This window comes from Choloepus didactylus, chromosome 8 (assembly GCF_015220235.1).
Source record: "Choloepus didactylus isolate mChoDid1 chromosome 8, mChoDid1.pri, whole genome shotgun sequence".
In the NCBI taxonomy this organism is placed as follows: Eukaryota; Metazoa; Chordata; class Mammalia; order Pilosa; family Megalonychidae; genus Choloepus; species Choloepus didactylus.
In genome coordinates, this window is record NC_051314.1 from 111,006,134 (window position 1) to 111,029,466 (window position 23,333).

Genomic DNA, 23,333 nt, shown 5'->3' on the forward strand with positions numbered 1-23,333 from the left:
GTAACCGGTATTCTGGGTCACTTTCTGGTTTTTAGGTAGTGTTTTTCATGGAGACGTTTTTCCGCCCTGTCTCAGCTAGCTGCCATCTTAGTTTCTCCCATGTATTACTATTTTCTCATTATGTTTTTTCTTTTTATTAAATTCAGTTTTATTGAAATACATTCACACACCATACAATCATCCATGATATACAATCCACTGTCCACAGTATGATAACATAGTTATGCGTTCATCACCACAGTCTATCTCTGAACATTTTCCTTACATCAGAAAGAACCAGAACAAGAATAAAAAATAAAAGTGAAAAAAAAACACCCAAATCATCCCCCAATCCCACCCCATTTGTCCTTTAGTTTTTATCCCCATTCCTCCACTCATCCATACACTAGATAAAGGGGGTGTGATCCACAAGGTCTTCACAATCACACTGTCACCCCTTGTAATCTACATTATTATATAATTGTCTTCAGGAGTCCAGACTGCTGGGTTGGAGTTTGGTAGTTTCAGGTATTTACTTCTAGCTATTCCAATCCATTAAAGCCTAAGAGGTATTATCTATATAGTGCATAAGAATGTCCACCAGAGTGACCTCTCGACTCCATTTGGAATCTCTCAGCCACTGAAACTATTTCGTCTCATTTTGCATCCCCCTTTTGGTCAAGAAGATACTCTCAGTCCCACGATGCCGGGTCCACATTCATCCCCGGGAGTCATACTCTGCATTGCCAGGGAGATTTACAACCCTGGGAGTTGGGTCCCACATAGGGGGGAGGGCAGCGAGTTCACCTGTTGAGATGGCTCAGTTAGAGAGAGAGAGGGCCACATCTGAGCAACAAAGAGGTACTCAGGGGGAGACTCTTAGGCACCATTACATACAACTTTAAACTTTCCTTTGTGGTAATGAGCTTCATAAGGGCAAGTCCCATGCTTGAGGGCTCAGCACATCAAACTGCCAGTCCCAATGTTTGTGACAACATACGCTAGGGGATCAGCATCTTAAAGTTTAGAGATAGGCCTTACAATTCAGGGATAGAGTTAACTGCTGTAAGAGCTTACAATCTAGGGACTATTAAAATTATTGTGTCCACGTTAGGCTATGTTCTAAGATTCAATTCTGAGTTTACACATTGTAGTTAGTCCATATTAGTGAGGCATCATCCCTCTCACTGTGTTTTCTCCAACACTTTTACTCCTATATATATATTTTCCTACAATTTTATAGAGTTATATTCACATACCATACATTTATCCAGTGTACAATCAGTTGTTCATGGTATCATCATAAAGTTGTACATTTATCACCACAATCAGCATTTGAACATACTGATTACTACAAGAAAATTTGTTTTTCTTTTTTTTTAGCAATAAGAAAAAATGATAAAAAGAAAAATAACATGTCATACAATACAATATTCTACTAAGGACAGCAAATAACACCACTACCAAGAATCCCATATTACTCCCCTATATCCCCTTCTCATATACATTTAACATTGGCGTATTGCCTTTGTTACATTTAATGGAGGTATATTACAATGTTACTGTTGACTATAGACTCCAGTTTGCTTTGATTATGTTTTTTCCTGAATACCATCCCCTTTTCAAATTTCTACATGGTTGACATTCATTTGCTTTCCCACATGCAAAAACATTTTTATATTTGTATATTTAGTAACAGTCATTGGCCACTCCAGTTTTTGCCACATTATACAGTCCCAGTCTTTATCATCTATCTTTACCTCCGGTGTCATACATTCTCCTATCCCACCTCTTTCAGCTTTACTCACAGACATCTTTGTTCAGTGTACTTACAATACTGTGCTACCATCACACAGTATTATGCTATCTATTTCTGGATCTATGCAATCAATCCTAAACATTCTGTAGTCCTTCAGCATCAAATGGCTGATCTCTGCCCTCTTTCTATCTCCTGGTCACCTGTGTTGTCAGCTTTTAACTCCCAAAGTTTGTTCATTAATGTCTGTTCATATTAGTGAGACCATACAGAATCTGTCCTTTCGTTTCTGGCTAACTTCACTCAACATAATGTCCTCAAGGTTCATCCACATTATTACATGATCCATGTCTTTGTTCTGTCTTACAGCTGCATAATATTCCATCATGTGTATATACCACAGTTTGTTTATCCACTTGTCCTTTGGTGGACATTTGGGCTGTTTCCATCTCTTGGCAATTGTGAATAATGCTGCAATAAACATTGGTTTACAAATGTCTCTTTGTGTCTTAAGTTTCAGTTCCTCTGAATATATACCCAGCAATGGAATAGCTGGGTCATATGGCAAATCTATATTTAGCTTCCTGAGGAACCTCCATACTGTCTTCCAGAGTGGTTGCACCATTCTACATTCCCACCAACAATGAATAAGTGTGCCTCTTTCTCCACATCCTCTCCAGCACTTGTCATTTTCTGTTTTTTGGATAATGGCCATTCTGGTAGGTGTGAGATGATATCTCATTGTGGTTTTGATTTGCATTTCCTTAATAGCCAGTGAAGTTGAGCATTTTTTCATATGCTTTTGAGCCATTTGTATTTCCTCTTCAGAAAAATGTCTGTTCATGTCTTTTGCCCATTTTTTAATTGGATTGTTTGTCTTTCTGTTATTGAGATGCAGGATTCCTTTATATATTCAGGATATTAAACCCTTATCTGATATGTGGTTTCCAAATATTATCTCCCATTGTGTAGGTTGCCTTTTGACTTTTCTGACAAAGTCCTTTGATGTACAAAAGTGTTTAATTTTGAGGAGATCCCATTTGACTATTTGTTCTTTGGTTGCTCATGCCTTGGGTGTGAGGTCTAAGAAACCACCTCCTTTCACAAGATTTTTAAGATATTGCCCTACATTTTCTTCTAAGAGTTTTATGGTCTTGGTGCTAATGTTTAGGTCTCTGATCCACTTTGAGTTAATTTTGGTATAAGGTGTGAGATGGACATCCTCTTTCATTCTTTTGGGAATGGATATCCAGTTCTCCAAACACCATTTATTGAACAGGCTGCTCTTTCCCAGTTGCTTCGGCTTCACTGCCTTATGAAAGATCAGTTGTCCATAGATGTGAGGGTCTACTTCTGAACACTCAATTCGATTCCATTGATCAGTATATCTGTCCTTATGCCAGTACCATGCTGTTTTGAGTACTGTAGCTTTGTAATATGCTTCAAAGTCAGGTAGTGTGAGACCTCCCACTTCACTCCTCTTTCTCAAGCCATTTTTGGCTATTCGGGGCATCTTACCCTTCCAAATAAATTTAGTTATTGGTTTTTCTATTTCTGTAAAGTAAGTTGTTGGGATTTGAATTGGTATGGCATTGAATCTGTAAATCAGTTTAGGTAAAATTGCCATCTTAACTATATTTAGTCTTCCAATCCATGAACATGGTATGTTCTTCCATTTTTTCAGGTCTTGTTCAATTTCTTTTAGCAGTTTCTTATAGTTTTCTATGTAAAGGTCTTTTGTGTCCTTGGTTAAGTTTATTCCTAAATACTTGATTCTTTTGGTTGCTATTGTAAATGGGATTTTTTTCTTGATTTCCTCCTCTTGTTGCACATTACTTGTGTATAGGAACACTACAGATTTTTGTGTGTTGATCTTGTAGCCTGCTACTTTGCTGTATTCATTGACTAGTTCTAGTAGCTTTGCTGTAGATTTTTCTGGATTTCCTACATATAGAATCATGTCATCTGCAAATAGTGAAAGTTTTATTTCTTCCTCTCCAATTTGGATGCCTTTTATTTCTTTTTCTTGCCTAATTGCTCTAGCTAGAACTTCCAGCACAATGTTGAATAGCAATGGTGATAGTGGGCATCCCTGTCTTGTTCCTGATCTTAGAGGAAAAGCTTTCAGTCTCTCCCCATTAAGTGTGATGTTAGCTGTGGGTTTTTCATATATTTCCTTTATCATATTGAAAAAGTTCCCTTCTATTCCTATCCTTTGAAGTGTTTTCATCAGGAAAGGATGTTGAATTTTGTCAAATGCCTTTTCTGCATCAATCGAGATGATCATGTGGTTCTTCTGCTTTGATTTATCGATGTGGTGTATTACATTAATTGATTTTCTTGTGTTGAACCAGCCTTGCATACCTGGAATAAATCCCACCTGGTCGTGGTGTATAGTTCTTTTAATGTGGTGCTGGATTAGATTTGCGAGTATTTCGTTGAGGATTTTTGCGTCTATATTCATTAAAGAAATTGGTCTATAATTTTCTTTTTTTGTAGTATCTTTGCCTGGTTTTGGTATTAGGGTGATGATGGCTTCATAGAAAGAGTTAGGTAGCTTTCCCTCTTCTTCAATTTTTTTGAAGAGATTGAGCAGGATTGGTACTAATTCGTTCTTGAATGCTTGGTAGAATTCACATGTGAAACCATCTGGTCCTGGGCTTTTCCTTTTTGGGAGCTTTTTGATGACTGACTCAATCTCTTTACTTGTGATTGGTTTGTTGAGGTCATCTATTTCTTCTTGAGTTAATGTTGGTTGTTTACGCTTTTCTAGGAAGTTGTCCATTTCATCTAAGTTGTCTAGTTTAGTAGCATATAGTTGCTCATAGTATCTTCTCATTATCTCCTTAATTTCTGCAGGGTCGGTAGTTATATTTCCTTTCCCATTTCTGATTGCATTTATTTGCATCTGCTCTCTCTTTTTTTTTGTTAGCCTAGCCAGTGGTCCATCGATTTTATTGATTTTCTCAAAGAACCAACTTCTGGTTTTGTTGATTCTCTCTATTGTTTTCCTGTTCTCAATTGCATTTATTTCTGCTCTAATCTTTGTTATTTCTTCCCTTCTGCTTGCTTTGGGGTTAGTTTGCTGTTCTTTCTCTAATTCCTCCAGGTGAGCAGTTAACTCTTCAATTTTTGCTCTCTCTTCTCTTTTAATATAGGCATTTAGGGCAATAAATTTCCCTCTCAGCACCGCCTTTGCTGCATCCCATAAGTTTTGATAAGTTGTGTTTTCATTGTCATTTGCCTCGAGGTATTTACTAATTTCTCTTGTAATTTCTTCCTTTACCCACTGGTTTTCTAAGAGGGTGTTGTTTAGCCTCCATATGTTTTTGAATTTTCTGATCTTCTGCCTTTTATTTATTTCCAACTTCATTCCATTGTGGTCTGAGAAAGTGTTTTGTATAATATCAATATATTTAAATTTGTTGAGACTTGCTTTGTGACCCAACATGTGGTCTATCCTAGAGAATGTTCCATGAGCACTTGAGAAAAAAGTGTATCCTGCTGTTGTTGGATGTAGTGTTCTATAAATGTCTGTCAAGTCTAGTTCATTTATCATACAATTCAACATCTCTGTTTCTTTAGTGATCCTCTGTCTAGATGTTCTATCCATTGATGAGAGTGGCGTATTGAAGTCTCCAACTATTATTGTAGAGGTATCTATTTCTCCTTTCAGTGATCGCAGTGTTTGCCTCATGAATTGTGGGGCATTCTGGTTTGGTGCATAAATATTTATGACTGTTATGTTTTCTTGATGAATTGACCCTTTTATTAATATATAGTGTCCTTCTTTGTCTCTTTTAATTGTTTTGCTTTTGAAGTCTAACTTGTCTGATATTAATATAGCTACTCCCGCTTTTTTTCTGGTTGTTGTTTGCATGAAATATCTTTTTTCCAACCTTTCACTTTCAGTCTATGTTTGTCCTTGTGTCTAAAGTGAGTTTCTTGTAGACAGCATATAGATGGGTCCTGTTTTTTAATCCATTCTGCCAGTCTGTGTCTTTTTATTGGGGAGTTTAATCCATTTACATTTAGTGTTATTACTGTAAGGGCAGTACTTTCTACTACCATTTTGTTTTTTGGAATTTATATGTCATATCTTATTTTTTCCTCTCCTTTTACCTTTCCTGATAATCTTCATTTCTGCACTCTTCTCCAACTCTCTCTCTCCTGTCTTTTCCTATCAGTCTGTAGCACTCCCTTTAGTATTTCTTGTAGTGCTGGTCTCTTATTCACAAACTCTCTCAGTGTCTGTTTGTCTGAAAATGTTTTAATCTCTCCCTCATTTTTGAAGGAAAGTTTTGCTGGATATAGAATTCTTGGTTGGCAGTTTTCCTCTTTCAGTATCTTAAATATATCATGCCACTGTCTTCTTGCCTCCATCGTTTCTGCAGAGAAATCTGTACATAGTCTTATTGACTTTCCCTTGTACGTGATGGATTGCTTTTCTCTTGCTGCTTTCAGAATCCTCTCTTTGTCTTTGACATTGGACAATCTGACCAGTAAGTGTCTTGGAGTAGGTCTATTGGGATCTATTCTATTTGGGGTACGTTGTACTTCTTGAATCTCTAATTTTCTGTCTTTTATAAGAGTTGGGAAATTTTCAGTGAATATGTCTTCTATTACTCTTTCTGCCCCTTTTCCCCTCTCTTCTCCTTCTGGGATACCCATAACGCGTATATTTGTGCGTTTCATGTTGTCACTCAGCTCCCTAAGACCCTGCTCATATTTTTCCATTTTTTTCACCATCTGTTCTTTTGTGTGTATGAATTCGAATGACCTGTCTTCCAGTTCACTGATCCTTTCTTCTGCCTGTTTAAATCTACTGTTGTGTCCCTCCACTGTGTTTTTCATCTCCTCCATTGTGGCCTTCAGTCCCATGAGTTCTGCCATTTGTTTTTTTAAGTTTATGAATTCTTCTTTATGGTCAGCCAGTGTCTTCTTTATATCCTTCAGCTCTTTTGCTATATCTTCCTTCATTTCATCAAATTTATTTAGCATTAGTTGCCTCCACTCCTGTGTCTCAGCTGAGCTATTAGTTTGTTCCTTTGGCTGGTCCATGTTTTCGTGTTTCCTGGTATGGCTTGTTATCTTAAGTTGTCTAGGCATCTGATTCTCCTGATTAGTTTATTTTGGAGCTTGTTTTCTGTCTTTTACTTAGTGGTTTTCTTGTTGGTTGGCTTTGTTTTCTGGCCTCTGTTATTCAGTTCAACTTATTCTAGACCTCTAACTTAGGTTCTATTTAGTTGATCGGAATTTTTCCCCTCTTGTTTTTTCTGTTTCTTGCTCTGCCTCTATGTAACCTTTTTGTGAGTGGGTCTTCTCAGATATGGTCGACCCTAGTCAGATTTTCCCAGTCTAGTGAGGCCCAGGTCTCATTGGGAGGGTATGGAGTTTTCCTGAGAATGAGACCCTCCTATGAGGCCTTTAGAATTGGTGCTTTTCCTCTCCTGTCCAGCAGGTGGCGCTGACCAGCCCGCAGCTCCCCCACCAGTGTAAGGAAGTATGGAGCCTTTAGTTCTCCTGGTGACTCTGATCCTGTCAGGGGCGTGGCTGACTGAAGCTGGAATCTGAATTCCAGCCCGTGGGGTCTGAGTTCCCAGAAGGAGGACTGCCAGTTGAGCTGGGCCTCCCTCCACTCTCCCAATCCTCAGAATTCCAGTTGTCTCTCAGGGGCACTATTCCCTTCTCCTCTCTCCTCTTTGGGGTCTCTCCAGGTAGATTCCTTGGTCAGCCTGAGTTGCCAATTAAAGACGGGGGTGGAGGCCTTCAGTAGTGAATACGGAATTCAAAGACACTGTAGGTACTCTGTCTCCCCTCAAGCCCAGCCTAGTCCCTCAACCTGGGCTTTCCGATAGAAAATAATCACATATATTACTTTTAGATTTAAAAAAAAAAAAAAAAAAGTAGAAAAGAAAAAAGGAAAAAAAAAAAAAAAAAAAAAAAAGAGTCTCTTTTAAACGTTTTTCCCCAGCCTGGAAGTTTTGTCAGTGTCAGAATAGAGCATTTAAAGATATGCTTTGGGCTATTGTCTGATAATTACTCTCCAACCGCTTCAGTTCCACCCCTGCCGGGGGGGGGGGGGGGGCTATTGAAATGCAAAAAGATAAGGGATCAGTGAGAAGCCAGAAGGGACAAAATGTAAGGGGAAAAAAAATGGCTTTTTTGGAGTCTGGGAATGGGTGCCTGCTTTTACGTGCCCCCACTTCTTGGAGCCCAGCCCTTCTTTAGCACCCCAGCTCCCAAAGTTAGTTAATTAATTTGTTAATTAATTCTGCAGTTGAGGCTGGTTTGAGCCTCCCTTCTTGCCCTCAGCAGATTGCTGTTTTTTGGGCTTTTTTCCCCCCCTTTCAGGGAGCCAGCAGCAAGATAGTCTGTGAGGTCTGGGTGGGGAGGGGTGCCAGACCCCTGGTCTGGGGAACTTACAATGTTCGCTGCGATCTCAGCTTTTCCTCCAATTCCAAACTTGTGTCCAATGTGTGACTGGTTACTGGAGACCCTGAAAACACTGTTTCATATAGTTCTTGGGTAATTGCCAGCTGCTCTAGGGGAAAGACGAAATTCTGCTCCTCACCACTCCGCCATCTTAGGCCATGTCTCATTATGTTTTGATTAATAAAAATTTTTCCCCCGAGTATTATCCTGCCTTCTCTTCATTTTCCCCAATATTTTTTTCTGATTTCTTAGAATATGTTCTTTTAATTTCTGTTGGCAAAATATGTATTAAAGGGATGCACTGTCTTTCCCAGTAGACAATCATTGTCATGTAATTTTGGGGGTTCTCCAAAGGCCCTAAAAACCTCTTTTCTCTTAAAAAAAACAGAAAAGAAAAAAAGTCTGTCCAACTAGATGGCTGAGGCTTAAAATTCTGCTGCCTTATTCCTTTTTGTTAAAGGATGGGTTTTATAAACTGCACTCTCTGAGCCCTGGGGTTCTGTGAATCAGCTCAGGAAGCCTAGAGTGTGAGGGAAAGCCTGATGCCTTGGCTTACTCCACAGTGATCTCCCAGGATGAGAGAGGATAATGGAGGGTACAGGTGGCTCGCTATTCCTGTACACAAGGGCCTTTATGCAGCTCTCAATTTAAGAGGAGCAGGTGCTACTCATGTGGGCCACACATGATACCTGGACTATGAACACAAATGTATTAAAAATGACTCAGCAAAACTTTCTCATCTAAGGAAAATATACCCACTCGGATTGCCAATTAAAAAGCAAATAGAGCATCTGGTACTCATGCAATGATTACTATGACTCAAGATTCTCCTACCATATCCAGCTTCTCACATAGATTTCTTGCAGTTTCTTACATGCTCCTACAGCACTCTATGCTCCTGTTATAATCCTTATAATGCTGTGTTGTCAAGAGCCTGTTTAACTATCCACCTCCCTCACCTGACTATGAGTTTTGAGAAGGCTGGAGCCATTTCTGTCTAGTTTACTGTTAAAATCCTTCTGCCTGGAACACTGCACACTACCTGGTATACAGTAGGTGTTAAATAAATATTTGAATTGAATTGGAGTTGTAGTTTCAGTGATTAAATTGAGAGAGTATCTCAGATTTGCTACTCCTTTGGGGTTTAAGTTGTAGAAAAAGGAAATTCTAAAACATTATGTTTCCTTTAAACAATAGACAATTTGTAAGAAATTCTACTGTATATAAATCATATTTTATAATATGTGGATATGAAAAAAGTAGCTGTCCTATAAATTAATGGGGATTTTCTATGTATGCTCCTAAAACAGGACCAAACTTAGGAAATAAATGGAAACTGTGTGGTTGGTGGCCTGGCATATCAGTATTATCTGCATCTTAGAAATGCAGAATGTCAGGCCCCAACCTGGATCTCCTGAATCATAATCTGCATTTTGCCAAGATCCCCAGATGATTCTTATGCACATTAAATTTTGAGAAGCACTGCTAACTCTGTTTAATAACCAGCTAAAGCCAAAAAATAAAAATAAAAATACCATGGCCTGCACAGGTAAGTTTAGTTGCTGTTTTCTTTTAGGGAATGTTTGTATTGAGGCTATTTCCATCCAAGAACAAATCGATTTTTTTTAAACAGATTCTCTACATTGTTAGGACTCCAAAAGTTACAGTTGTTTCTCTGTGCTACTACAAAGATAACCCAAATCTCCCCTGCACTGAAGCATGGGCTGAGTTTTTAGAGCTGCTCCTAAAAGGAAAAGGTAAATATAACAATGGTTTTTATTCATAATATACAGTGAACTTTTTCCTTCGAAATGAAAATATTTTCCAAAAGTTTGAATGGATCCTTACTGCTGATTTTCAGAAATACATTTGAATAGAGTATGCTTTTATTTCTTCTAAGCAGATGCTCTCTCACTTTGCTTCTTCACAGTCTTTCTTTTTGCTTCTAGATAGTACGTATTAGCAATTATTTATTGAGCTGACTTCAATGTCTTCAGAACAGGATTCATTTTCCTCCAGTACCTTTTTTCCATACACTATCAGTGTTTTCAGTGCAATAATTACACACTGACTAGAGTACAGCATGATATGGCCGATCTGAACTGGTGGCCTAAAGCATGCCTTAAAACTGCCTAGAAAACAAAACAAAACAAACCGACAAAAACTACACCTAAAAATCAAGGTACCGAAATAAACAAGTTGGGAAAAAACTAGCCATCTTGACATTTGGTTTTGTAAAAACTAACAGAAAGTGAAAACACCACGATGAAATGCCAATGAATTGAGCTGCACAGAATACGTTGGTGCTGCCTTCATGTAGAGCCGTTGGGTTTATTCCTCTCTCCCTGACTCTGGTGTTTGAAGCACTTAGAAAATAAAACTATTCTGAGCTCATCAGCCTTTCATTAAACCAATATAATGTGCCAAGACGATGCAGAATTTAGAAGAGACATGAGTTAGAAATTGTGTGTACCCAGAGAGCCTAACACAGGACCCTAGTGCTTATTGGACTTTAATAATCTTTTTAATTGCTAACTTCACTATTTTACTTGCAAATTGTTAAGCTGTTACTTGTTAATTTGAGAGAGGCCACAGCAAATGTGACCTTAAATGAAGACATTTGTATCCCTCCAGAACAGGGTTTATGCTTTGTTTTTGCTGTATTCCCTGTAGAATATTCTATGCTCATACTATTTCATTTTCTCTGATTTATTTTTCTCTGTAACTAGTGGCACACATTGAGTAGAATCATAAAGTTTCAGGAATGGCAGGTATGTAAAGGATGTCAAAACACCCACCTGGTGTTTGAATCACCCCTGTGACATCCCCAAGGGATGTTGTATAGGCTAAGCTTGAACTTCTTAACCCCATGGACAGATTCACCATCCCTATAAAGCAACACATTTCATCTCAGAACTGCAAGATGTTAAAAAATAAAAAAGCTCTTGCCGTTTACTGTGTACTTACCATGTGACACAGACACTTAGCTAAGTGCTATGAAAACATTATCTCATTTCATCCTCACCAGAACACCATGAGGTAGATGTTATTATCCTCATTTTACAGGTGAGGAAAAGAAAAACCGCAAGAAGGCCAAGTGCCTTGTCCACAGATGCATAACTGATAAAGAACAGAGCCAGGGTTTAAATTGAGATCTTAGCTCCAAATCTTTGCTCTAAGCACTGTGCCATAAGGTGTCCAGAAAAACAAACAAAAAAAGACTTCTTGATCATTAACTTGTCTTCTAAATATTTGAAGATAGCTTGCCTCACTCCTCCTCAATTCCATTTTTGGAATTAAATTTAGATACATAAATTAAAAAAAAACAGATCTTGAGTCTGCTTTTCCTCAAGACAAGAAACGCCGCTTTCTTCCACTCCATAACGTGGTTTCACCATCCCTCTCCATCCACTGCAATGAACTCTAATTTGGCCATATCTCTGTTACTGTGCAGTTCAGAGAAGTGCCCAGAAGGCAAAGCATTCTCTAGGTAGGGCAGACCTGCTACTGCTCTTGTTGTGGAGTTTACTTTCTCAAGAAGGCAGCCACCAGAAGGCCAATCCAGGGAAAACAGAATGAAGCTAACTGGACTCCACAGAGCACCTGCCTCTGTTACTCCCACGTTATCAGGGGTCATAGCAGAATATCTGCGAGGTGCACAGTGTGGTTTCAGAAAATATTTCAGGTCATTCTCTTAAACCTTCTTAGGAGAATTAATGTATTATTAATTATAAAGGGATTTCACTTGAAACTGTTCTCCGTTTGGGTAATCAGCCTGAACAAACCATGCCACATAACAAATATTCACTAAATAGTATTAAGGCTTATACTTTTACTCTTTATAAGATAGTGTTGTTTGTCTTCCTGTGTGTTTGTGTGTGTTTCTGTGTATGTGTGTAGCAGTATATATATATCTATATGTGTGTGTGTGTGTTTCAGGAAAGTTCTTCAGTGACCTCTGGGTGGAAGGGTTATTTCCCTTGCAAATAAAAATCACAACATAATTTATTAGACAGAGCAGGTTATGGAGCCAAAAGACCAGGGTTCAAGTCCTGGGTATAATTTACTCCCTATGTGACTTTGGTTAACCATGCTGAAGTCTTGATTCCTAATATAAAATAGGATTAATAAAACTACTTCATAGAATTATTTAGTTTCAAATGAAGTATTATGCTGTAGAAATCTACTCACTTATTCTGCTAGATACAGAAACTTTTAAATAATTTCACATGGAAATGTTGCAAGCAGATATTTCTCTAAGAAGTTATTTTTCAACTGAGTCATCATGATGTCATTTGCATATCTCCAAACCATAGACATAGACATGAGTCTTGCAAAAAGAAAGTACAATAAAGAGATGCAGACAGCTACAAATATATATACATTAATCAATTAATCTTTTATTTTTAAGTTAATATGCTAATACATATTTTTTAAGTTAAATAACTTTAAGTTGTGTTCTAGTAACATCTTGACAGATTAATATCTGAATGAAATTAATATATCGGCATTTTACTCGTTTTTCCTATAGCCCTCTCTCCATTTATATATTAGCATTCCGTTTTTCCTAGGCCACTCTATCCCAGAGAATTTTGCTTTACTGCACAAATTTCTAGTTTCTAGATGCTTATTACAACTGGATATAACAGGGTTTGCAGAGAGTGTGGAAGATTTAAAACAGCGAATGTGAAGAATAAGAGAATGTGCTAATGTGGGACAAGCAAGTTTGCTAGGCAGGCAGCCTTGGGACCCCTACAACTGGAAAAATGAATTTGAGTGGCTTAAATGCAGCGAGTTGTGTAAATTTCTCCAGTAGCACTCAGCAGCAATGGGAAAGAATAAAAGGGTGTAAAATGTTTTGAGTCAATTCTAGGTATTTGTTAGGTGATCAAAATAAACAACTAGGGAGCAAGGAAGTTAAAGTTATTAGCAAGAAAACTGTTGAGGTGATGAACAAAGGGGAAGAAAGTGAAGATAGAAAGGGACCAAAATAGTCAGATTAGGGCCTTGTAGAAACTATTCACGAAAGCACTCTGGTTGATGGCAAAGCCTGAGCTGAAGCAGAAGATTATGATCCAAAACAGAAACTTCAGTGACTATAAGGGAGAGACCAGAAAGTTGATTTACAACAGAAACAGGGAGGGAAAGAGTGGCATATTCAAAGGACATGAGTGCCAAAGAAGCCTGGATTCTATTGCGAGGAGGGGTAGTTTTGAAGTTTATAGGAAGCAGTGTGATTTCTGCCTCATTTTCCAGACCTGAAGACATGTGGGTTAGGTCAGAATGAGGAACTGCTAGTGAAGGTTCCCTCAGGGAAGGGGTTTCTTTGGATGGCAGAGGAAGCACAACCAGGTCTACGTTAAGACCTAGAGGTCATGGACAGTTCAGTGGCTTGTTGAAGGAAGTGGAGCAAATTGTTTCCATGGAAGGAAGATTTCAAACCCATATTTTGAAAGCTACAGGGTTTTTAGAAGCCATAGGTCTACTAATGACCTGAATGATGAGGATTCTGATTTTTAAAAATTAACTCCAACTTTTTTTATCCTAACCTTTCTTTTATTTTAAATTCAGTCTTATTGAGATATATTCACATATCATACAGTCATCCATGGTGTATAATCAACTGTTTAAAGTACCATCACATAGTTGTGCATTCATCACCCCAATCTATTTTTGGAACATTTCCTTATACCAGAAAGAATAAAATTAAGAATAAAAAATAAAAGTGAAAAAGAACACCCAAATCATCCCCCTATCTCACCCTATTTTTCGTTTAGTTTTTGTCCCCATTTTTCTACTCATCCATTGTCCTAGTTTGCTAATGCTGCAGAATGCAAAACACCAGAGATGGACAGGCTTTTATAAAACGGGGGTTTATTTCACTACACAGTTACAGTCTTAAGGCCACAAAGCATCCAAGGTAACACCTCAGCAATCGGGTACCTTCACTGGAGGACAGCCAGTGGTGTCCGGAAAACCTCTGTTAGCTAGGAAGGCAGCTGGCATCTGCTCCAAAGCTCCAGCCTCAAAACGGCTTTCTCCCAGGACGTTCCTTTCTAGCAAGCTTGCTTCTCTTCAAAATATCACTCCCAGCTGCACTCTCTTTCCTCTTTGAGTCAGCTCATTTATATAGCTCCACCGATCAAGGCCCACCCCGAATGAGTGGGGCCACGCCTCCATGGGAACATCTCATCAAAATTATCACCGACAGCTGGGTGGGGCACACTCCAAGCAAATCCAACCAGCACCCAAGGGTCTGCCCCACACAAGACCACAAAGATAATGGCATTTGGGGGACACAATACATTCAAACCGGCACATCCATCCATACACTGGATAAATATCCTAACCTTTTTAGAAACACGTTTCTAAATATATTAATATACTTTCCTATGTTAGAAAGGAAAGCAAGAGCAGCCAATTTCTTTACATTCTTTTGGCTGGTTTAAATCCTTTTGGAACAAGGTAGGGTGTGAATTAATTAGTCAATCATAGAACAAGCCGGTACTCAAATTATGAGCAGGCTGTGCTCCAAAAGTTCATTCTTAAATCCATTTTGAGGCACTTTGAAACGCATTTTCCTACAGAAAACCCGTGGTGGCTGGTGGTGAGGTCCATTACACCTAACCTCGGGTGTTCCTGGGTCTCTGTCCCCACCCGGCTTCCCGCCACAGGTGCAAAGGCTCTTCCACAGCAACTCTCCCCAGTGACGTCACCCACGGGGGCTGGGCTGCGGCTGCCGGCGGCTTGTGCGTGGCCGATTACAGGCACAGTCCGGGGCACCAGTAAAGAAGTTAATTCCTAAATCTGTGTCAGACGAATTAAGTCTCCCTCCCACTATGCTTTTGTACTTGGGAAAAGGCTGGCTATGCTCAGAGGATGAACCTCTTATCACTGATATGGTAATCTGGATAAGTAAATCACTGAAATAGGGAGATTTCTGATAACCAAAGAACGTGTCCAGGCAGCTTTTCTAAGCACTAGTTGTTGTTATATAGCCCGAAGGTGCATGTGGGAAAAAACTGGGCTGACTCTAATGACACCACTGTAGTCCTGGAAATACTTGTTCTAAAAATACATTACCGTTATTTTCTTGCCCTTTGTTTCCTCTAAAGCTGAAGCCATGAAGAATTCCAGTTAGTTTGGAGTGGGTTTATTTTTAACACTGGTGATTTTCAAGAGTGTACCACAGGTAATGATTTATTGAATTTTGTGGTTATGGTTAAACAGCTAAATGTTTTAGACCTATGACTTGTTTAACATGGAAGTTAATTCAATGCAGTCAGTATTGCTGAAAAAAAATTATTTATGGAAAAATGAAATTTCCAAAACTTTAAGTGAGATCTATTCTTAGTTACTAGCATCTTGGTGTTTCTAGAGGCACATTGCTAAGTTTATCTCCCTCCCATCTCTCCTTTTGTGTGGTTTTGTGTATATAGTGCATATTCCTTCGTTATCCAAGTACTATGAGTGGGTTGGAAACTGAAGTGGAAGGTTAGAGTAGGCAATTGATTTGCATACCAAGTGTCAGTAATATCAAATGAGATAAGAGATGTAGAATTTTAAAGCAAGTGAGATCTGATCATCAGTGATCAAGCCCAAAATGGCAGCTTGAGCCAGGGTCTGGGCATTGGCATCATTTCCAATAAATGTTGCAGTGTATAATGACTAATAAAGATATGAGTTAATTCATTCAAAGCTTTAATGTTCAAAATGCCTAGCGCAATGTCTGGCTGACAATAATAGCTTAATAAATATTTATTAAATGAATACTTACTGGTAGAGTAGCTCTTTTATGTTTAGGGCATTAGATTGAGATCAATATTTGGATAAGACATGCATAGAACAATATATATGTATTATTTTAAATTACTGTGTTTTATACTTTAGATGTTCAAGATAGTTGACTTCCTGTGGTGATGAGGAAATTGCTCACTTTGTGTTTTTAATCATCACTGCTATAGAGGTTATTTTGCATGACAATATTTTACTTTTAAACCTGGGAGATTTTTTAAGGCTGTCATTCAACAACAACAATAAAGAGATAATATCAACTACAGATAAATCCCTAAGAATATTTTTCAGCCTTAACCTAAGTGAATAGAATCCTTTTTTTTGAGAGAAATTTATGAACTTTATATGGTTGGAAGCTATAATTATGAAAAGCATGGCATCTTAACAAGAAGAAAAATGATAAATCCCCAATGTTTCCTTATCTCTCCCAAGATTTGAAGTAATTAGAACATAGTTACTGGGAAAACATGTATTTCTGTATTTCTGCTGCCATGTCTTTTGATAATAAAGGAATATTTACTAAAAATAAAAAAAAACAGCAGTCTTATTAAAAGGGATGGCCATTCAGCTTCATATCACAATTTTTTATTTAATTTAAACAATAGTGAAATTGAGTTCTTCTAAGGCAAAGTCTTTTTATTCCAGAGTCTATTATGTATGTGCCTAGCATTGAATGCTTAACTAAAATGGGAAGAACCCAGGGACACAAAGTCATAATGTTTAATGTTAGCACAGTAATTCATTTTTCTTTACTTGTGTATGGATCCTGCTTTGATCACATTTTAAGCTAGGAAGAGCATAAAAATGAGAAAAACATTCTAATTATAGTCTATGAAGAAATGAAGAAAGTCCATCCTAACTTTTTAACAAATTTTATATTGCATTAAGTTAAGACAGTTAATCAATAAAAGAATTCTGCCTTTCTGGTTTTAAAGAATGATTTTTTTGCTAAGAGTTATACTTTTTTTTCTTGCTTATTGTTCAGGATCTTTCTAAAAGCATAAAGAAAATAACCACTTACCTCAGTATAAATGTAAGTGACAGAGAAATTAATGATTGCTTGTATGACGTCATTCAGTGAAAGGAATCGTAATGCAGCCGAAGAAAACTGATCCAAATCATCCCATCATCTAACAGGAACCTGGTATTTAGGAAAGGTAAATCAGAAAGAGACATGGTATATTGCCTGAAGCATACATTTGGAAGCCGTTCTATTGTACCATTTTTAATCTCTCATTCCACCTTCATATACCCCATATCTTGCACAGCGCATTGCACATTGTCATTCCTCAGTGAATACTTATTGAATGAAATTGTTGAATTGCATTCTTTCCAGATTTCCATGCCCAGTTAGGAATCAGTTGAAAGAGAGTCAGAGTTAAGTAGACTGAAATGATAAAGCTAACTGAACGATGTGCCCTAGGTCTGTAGCCTAGTGAGTTTGCTAGTACTTCACCACTGCATTAGGTAAACACACCCTCCCAGTAACAACCAATCAAAGGCAGACTTCTCCCCCACTGGGGTAGGCCATTTAGGCCATGGTGGAGAGAAGTACACAAGCACCAGCTCTCTTCAGGGGAGGGGAGTTGATAGGTGTGAATGGCCCATTTTCCAAACTCACCAATCATCAGATAACTTCCCTCCAGGAAAAATAAGGAGTGGGGAGAGAAGCTAAAAATGTTATCTAAGGATGTTCCTCCATGAAGAAACAAAGACAAGAGAAAATATTTCCCCTTCTAATTTCAAAGGTTTAATTTGGAAAGAGTGTTGGTACATTTGGATATAAAATTGCTTTGAAGTCCATGTGAATTTTTATCCAGATCTGGGTGAAAAAGAATGTTTTTTGTTGTTGTTGTTCTACCTTGCTTTTTTTTTTTTTAATTCAGTTTTATTGAGATATAGTCACATACCATACAGTCATCCATGGTGTACAATCAGCTGTTCACAGTACCATCATGTACTTGTGCATTCATCACCCCAATCTATTTTTGAGCATTTTCCTTACACCAGAAAGAATAAAAATAATAATAAAAAATAAAAGTAAAAAAGAAACCCAAATCATCCTCCTCATCCCACCCTATTTTACATTTAGTTTTTGTTCTCATTTTTCTACTCATCCATCCATACACTGGATAAAGGGAGTGGGAGCCACAAGGTTTTCACAGTCACATTGTCACCCCTTGTAAGCTACATTGTTTTACAATCGTCTTCAAGAGTCAAGGCTACTGGGTTGCAGTTTGATAGTTTCAGGTATTTACTTCTAGCTATTCCAATACACTAAAACCTAAAAAGGGATACCTAAATAGTGCATAAGAATGCCCACCATAGTGACCCCTGAACTCCGTTTGAAATCTCTCAGCCACTGAAACTTTACTTTGTTTAATTTTGCTTCCCTCTTTTGGTCAAGAAGTTTTTCTCAATCCCATGATGCCAGGCCCAGGCTCATCCCCAGGTGTCATATCCTGCATTGCCAGAAGATTTACATCCCTGGGAGTCAGGTCCCACATGGGGGGAGGGCAGTGAGTTCACCTGCTGAGTTGGCTTAGCTAGAGAGAGAGGGCCACATCTGAGCAACAAAGAGGTACTCAGGGGGAGACTCTTAGGCACAATTATAAGTAGGTTTACTGTCCCCTTGGCAGTAACAAGCTTCATAAGAGCAAGCTCTTATGCTCTCACTGTTTGTAAGAACATCAGCAACAACCTGGTGGGGAAGTCCAACATTTCTGCCTTTTCCCCCAGTTCCTCAGGGGGGCCCTGCATATATATTTTTATTCTTCACCCCAATTACTTTGGAATGTGTTGCTATTTCACACTAACCTGTACAAACCTACCAGATCTCACTTCCTATTCAAAGTTCCATGTAATTATGGTGTTTGAATAAACTGACTATACAAGTTATTTAGTGTACTACAGAAAATATAGATCCTGCACCAAATAAACATCTCTTCCCTGGGTCTCACACAGAAGTTGATGTTTTAAAACACAGCCAGTATCATCCTTTCCCATTTGGCCTGATTTGCCCTAGTCCTAACAAGATCTGCTTCATTCATATCTCTAATTGAAGTCTGGACTCTTTTTCAGCTTTTTTAACAGTTGCTGTATGCACTAACACTGACATTCCTATCTGCCAAGCTCGGGCTCTGAGTTTCAGGTGTCACACAGATACTCAAAGTTCCAGAGACCGACCAGGTTATACACAAAGGGTTCAGCATCTCAGAATCTGGAGATAGCTGTTACAATTCAGGAATAGTGTGACTGCTGTTAAGAGCTTACAATCTAGCGACCATTATAATAAGCATTCCCCTGATAAGCTGTGCTCCAAGATTCAATTCTGAGTTTACACATTGTAGTTAGTCCATATTTGTGAGGCATTATAGTGTTTGCCTTGGTTTCTGGCGTACTTCACTCAAAATGCTGTCTACAGGATCCATTCACCTGTTGTGTGTCTCACAGCATCACCCTTTCTTGCAGTTGCTCAGTATTCCATTGTATGCATACACCATTGTTTACCATTCTGTTCCTCAGTCGATGTACCCTTAGGCCACCTCCACTAGTTGCAAATTATGAAAACTGCCTCCATAAGAATGAAGAAGAATGTTTTGATATAACAGTCACCATGAGCACCTATTTGTAAATCTGTACTCTGTGGCACACTAAATCCAAGAATAGACGCACAGAGCACATTTACTTCACTCCCTCCATTGACTGGATGGGGTAAAGGTGAGACATCCCTCCTCTGAAAAGAATTGTTTCAAATGAACTACCTGAGTCATCGATTCAGATTCATTGGCACACAGAGATATTACTCACTTTACAGAGGAGAATTTGTCCCTGCAGTTATCTTTAAAGTAAATTTCTGTAATATGTTCCCTTTCCCATAGATTTCATTTATAAAGTCAGAAATAGAGCCAATATTCTAGAAAGTGACCACAGTGGCTGTGGTGAGAAGGTATTGAGCGAGGATACAGAGCAATTCATATAAGTGTCTGAAGTCCGGGACCCCCACAAATTAAAAGTTAGAGAGAGAATTGCAGGAGTGTGGGAAGATGTAAGGATAAAGATGCGTATTGCTTTATTGCCTATAACTGTGAAAACCTAGAATGTACCTACTTAAAATGTCACTGATTAGAAACTGTTAGATACATTGTCACATCCATTGAGGGGTTTATCATGAATCAAGGAAATTATGAATTACACTTAGCATTTATTGACTGCTTTCTATGTGCCCAGAATATCACTTGATTTATTGTATTTACACTTGACAACAATCTTTTGAAGATGGCATTGGTGTTATCCACATTTTACACAGACTCCAAACACCTCAGTAATTTGTTCAAGTTTACACAACTAGTAGATAGTAGAGCCAGGATTTGAATCCAAATAGCCTCACTCCACTCAACCGCAATTTTTATTGAAGGGTGTAAAAATTAACATGAGAAGATGATCAAAGTATAACAGGTGAAAAATAAGATTGTAATTATGTCATTTTAATAATTACGTAGTTTACATGATTTACGTTTGCAAAGAACACCTGGAAGAATGCAATGCCAGCCAACTTGCTAAACAGTGTTAGCTGAGGATATTCTCTTGATTTTTATCTTCTTTTGCTTACCTACATACCATAACCTACATACCTATTTTGTTATTTTCCATAATCTACATACCTATTGTATTATTTTTAAATTTTTTTTCATAAAAAATAAAAGAAATTTGGAGTGAAAGAATAAATCGGAAACCAGAAGGACAAACAGAAAGGTCAAATAAAGGAAGATAGCAAAGATTTAGGCTAACTGGGTACCAGAAGCCAGAGGGAGAACCAGGAAGGACCAAGAACTATTGACAAATAACATTAATATTACTCTTCAAAGGACCAGGCAATGGATGAATTGTTTTCCATACATCAGTTTGTTTAACTTCATGAAGTTGAGCTTGGCCCCTAATTGGGGTGTTTTAGAAGCAATGTGTTTTCCCAACTCTGGGATCTTCTTTCTTTAGATCCTTCCAGATCCCCTCCCCTCCCCCTGCCTCCTTTCCATTCTGTTTTTTTCCTGAAATAGAAGAAGTCCACTTTGCTCCCTTTTAAACTCCATCCTTTCACTGCCTTTTGACCAGGAGTCAACAACACCAAAAATTCCTAGGTTGTAATATATTTCCTTGCTGTAGATGGCATTGTCTGACATTGAATCAAGACATAGGTATTTACTGAGCACCTAATATATGGTCAGCACTGGATTAGGTGCTGCAGAATTATGCAATAATCATCGTTCTCCCTGACTTGAAAGATTTTATAGAGTATGAGGTAGGACAGTCTGCAACAGAGGCATAAAAAGATAACATGGTGAGTCGCCAGCTCAGGCATGAAGCTCTGGACCAGGAGTGGCAAAAGGCCATGGTGGGCAAGACCTGGGATTGGGGTTTGGCACAGTGTGCATAATGGAGAAGGGAAGCCCTGGGGTTGACCCTGTGGCAAAGGCTGGGGTCTTAGTTTACCAGGCTACTTTGATAGATAACACGCAATGGGTTGAAACGCTTAAACAATGAGAAAGTGTTGACTCATGGTTTTGAGGCTGGAAGTCCAAAGTTGAGGCATCAGCAAGGTGGTGCTTTCTTCCCGAAGTCTGTAACAGTGTTGGCTGCTGGAGATCCTCAGGGTCCTTGGGTTTTATCCCTGCCTCGGGTCCCATGGCCAAGTCTACTTCTTTCTCTTCCACCTTCCACTGACTTCTGGGTTCCATTGACTTTTGGCTTCTGGTTTCTCCCTGTGGCTTTTTCTCCCTGTGTCTGAATTTCTTCTGTTTGTAAAGATCTCCAGTAATCCAGGATAAAATCTAACCTCCTTCAATTGGGTCACATCTTAAATAAAAATAAAGTCTTCAAGACATCCCATTTACACAACCACAGGAATGCAGATTAAGGTTAAGAACCTGTCTAAATTGGGGTACATAATTCAAGCTACCGTAGCTGGGAAGGGTAACTTTTATGATCAGGGAGAAACTGACGCACTGTGTAAAGTGTGCATCTTCAATTTCCAAACACCTTAAATTGAAGGTGAGGCCTTCACATGACTTGGTGTTTATGTTTTCAATTCTCAGTTATCGATTTTGTGAAATAAATTTCCCTTAAATGAGGCCAATTACTCATCCCTGCTGTGGAGGTGCCTAAGTTAAAAAATGAAAGAAACATTATGTCCACTGTGTCTTTTTTATGTTTTAAGTTTAGGTGAGATACTTCTTTGCCTACTATAGGAAAAACTCTGACATTTATATGATTTTTATCTTCCAATTTTTAAAGAATATTTTTAAAACTGCATGAATTAATATATAATAATTACAGAAAAAAATTAGAAACTATGGAAAAACAAATGAAGAAAATAATAACCCCCCCATCATCTTAGCACCAAGAGATAACAAATGTTCACATTTTATTATAAATCTGTGCCGGTTTGAGTGTATTGTGTCTCCCAAATGCCATTATCTTTGTGGTCTTGTGTGGGGCAGGCGTTTTGGTGATGGTTGGATTTGCTTGGAATGTGCCCCACCCAGCTGTGGGCAATAATTTTGATGAGATGTTCCCATGGAGGCGTGGCCCCACCCATTCGGGGTGGGCCTCGATCGGTGGAGCTATATAAATGAGCTGACTCAAAGAGGAAAGAGAGTGCAGCTGGGAGTGATGTTTGAAGAGGAGCAAGCTTGCTAGAGAGGAACGTCCTGGGAGAAAGCCGTTTTGAGGCCGGAGCTTTGGAGCAGATGCCAGCTGCCTTCCTAGCTAACAGAGGTTTTCCGGAGGCCATTGGCCATCCTCCGGTGAGGGTACCCGATTGCTGATGTGTTACCTTGGACGCTTTGTGGCCTTAAGACTGTAATTGTGTAGTGAAATAAACCCCCGTTTTATAAAAGCTTATCCATCTCTGGTGTTTTGCATTCTGCAGCATTAGCAAACTAGGACAAAATCTGATGTACTTATTTTCTGAATATATACATTTAAATTGGTTCTTATCTGAAACATTTCCATTTTTTTTCCAGGAGCAGTGGGTGATTGGTTAAACTACTTTACCTCAAAGCAGAAGAAAGAATTTGATGAACTATTCACAAAGAAAATGAAACACAGTGAACTGACAAGACACTTTGAGGATTACTCTTAATGTAAATGGAAGAGGAAACCAATTTCCATTGTGTGTGATACAGTGCTTGGAGAATACTTAAGTACTTTCACCAATGTGCAAAACTGATCCTTCAGTGAGAAACAGGCACTTTATGATAATATCTTACTATTATTATAATATTTGGTTGTAGCAGAGAATTGTTACTAAGAGAAGTATAAAATTTTTGAATGCGTGAATTATATTACTGTTTTCAGAAGATTCAGTAAG

General features: G+C 38.4%; 1 pseudogene; it reads left to right on the forward strand.

Moving 5' to 3' along the window:
• The window catches only part of LOC119542880, a 43,164-nt pseudogene that overhangs the window by 15,088 nt on the left and 4,743 nt on the right, over window positions 1–23,333 (forward strand).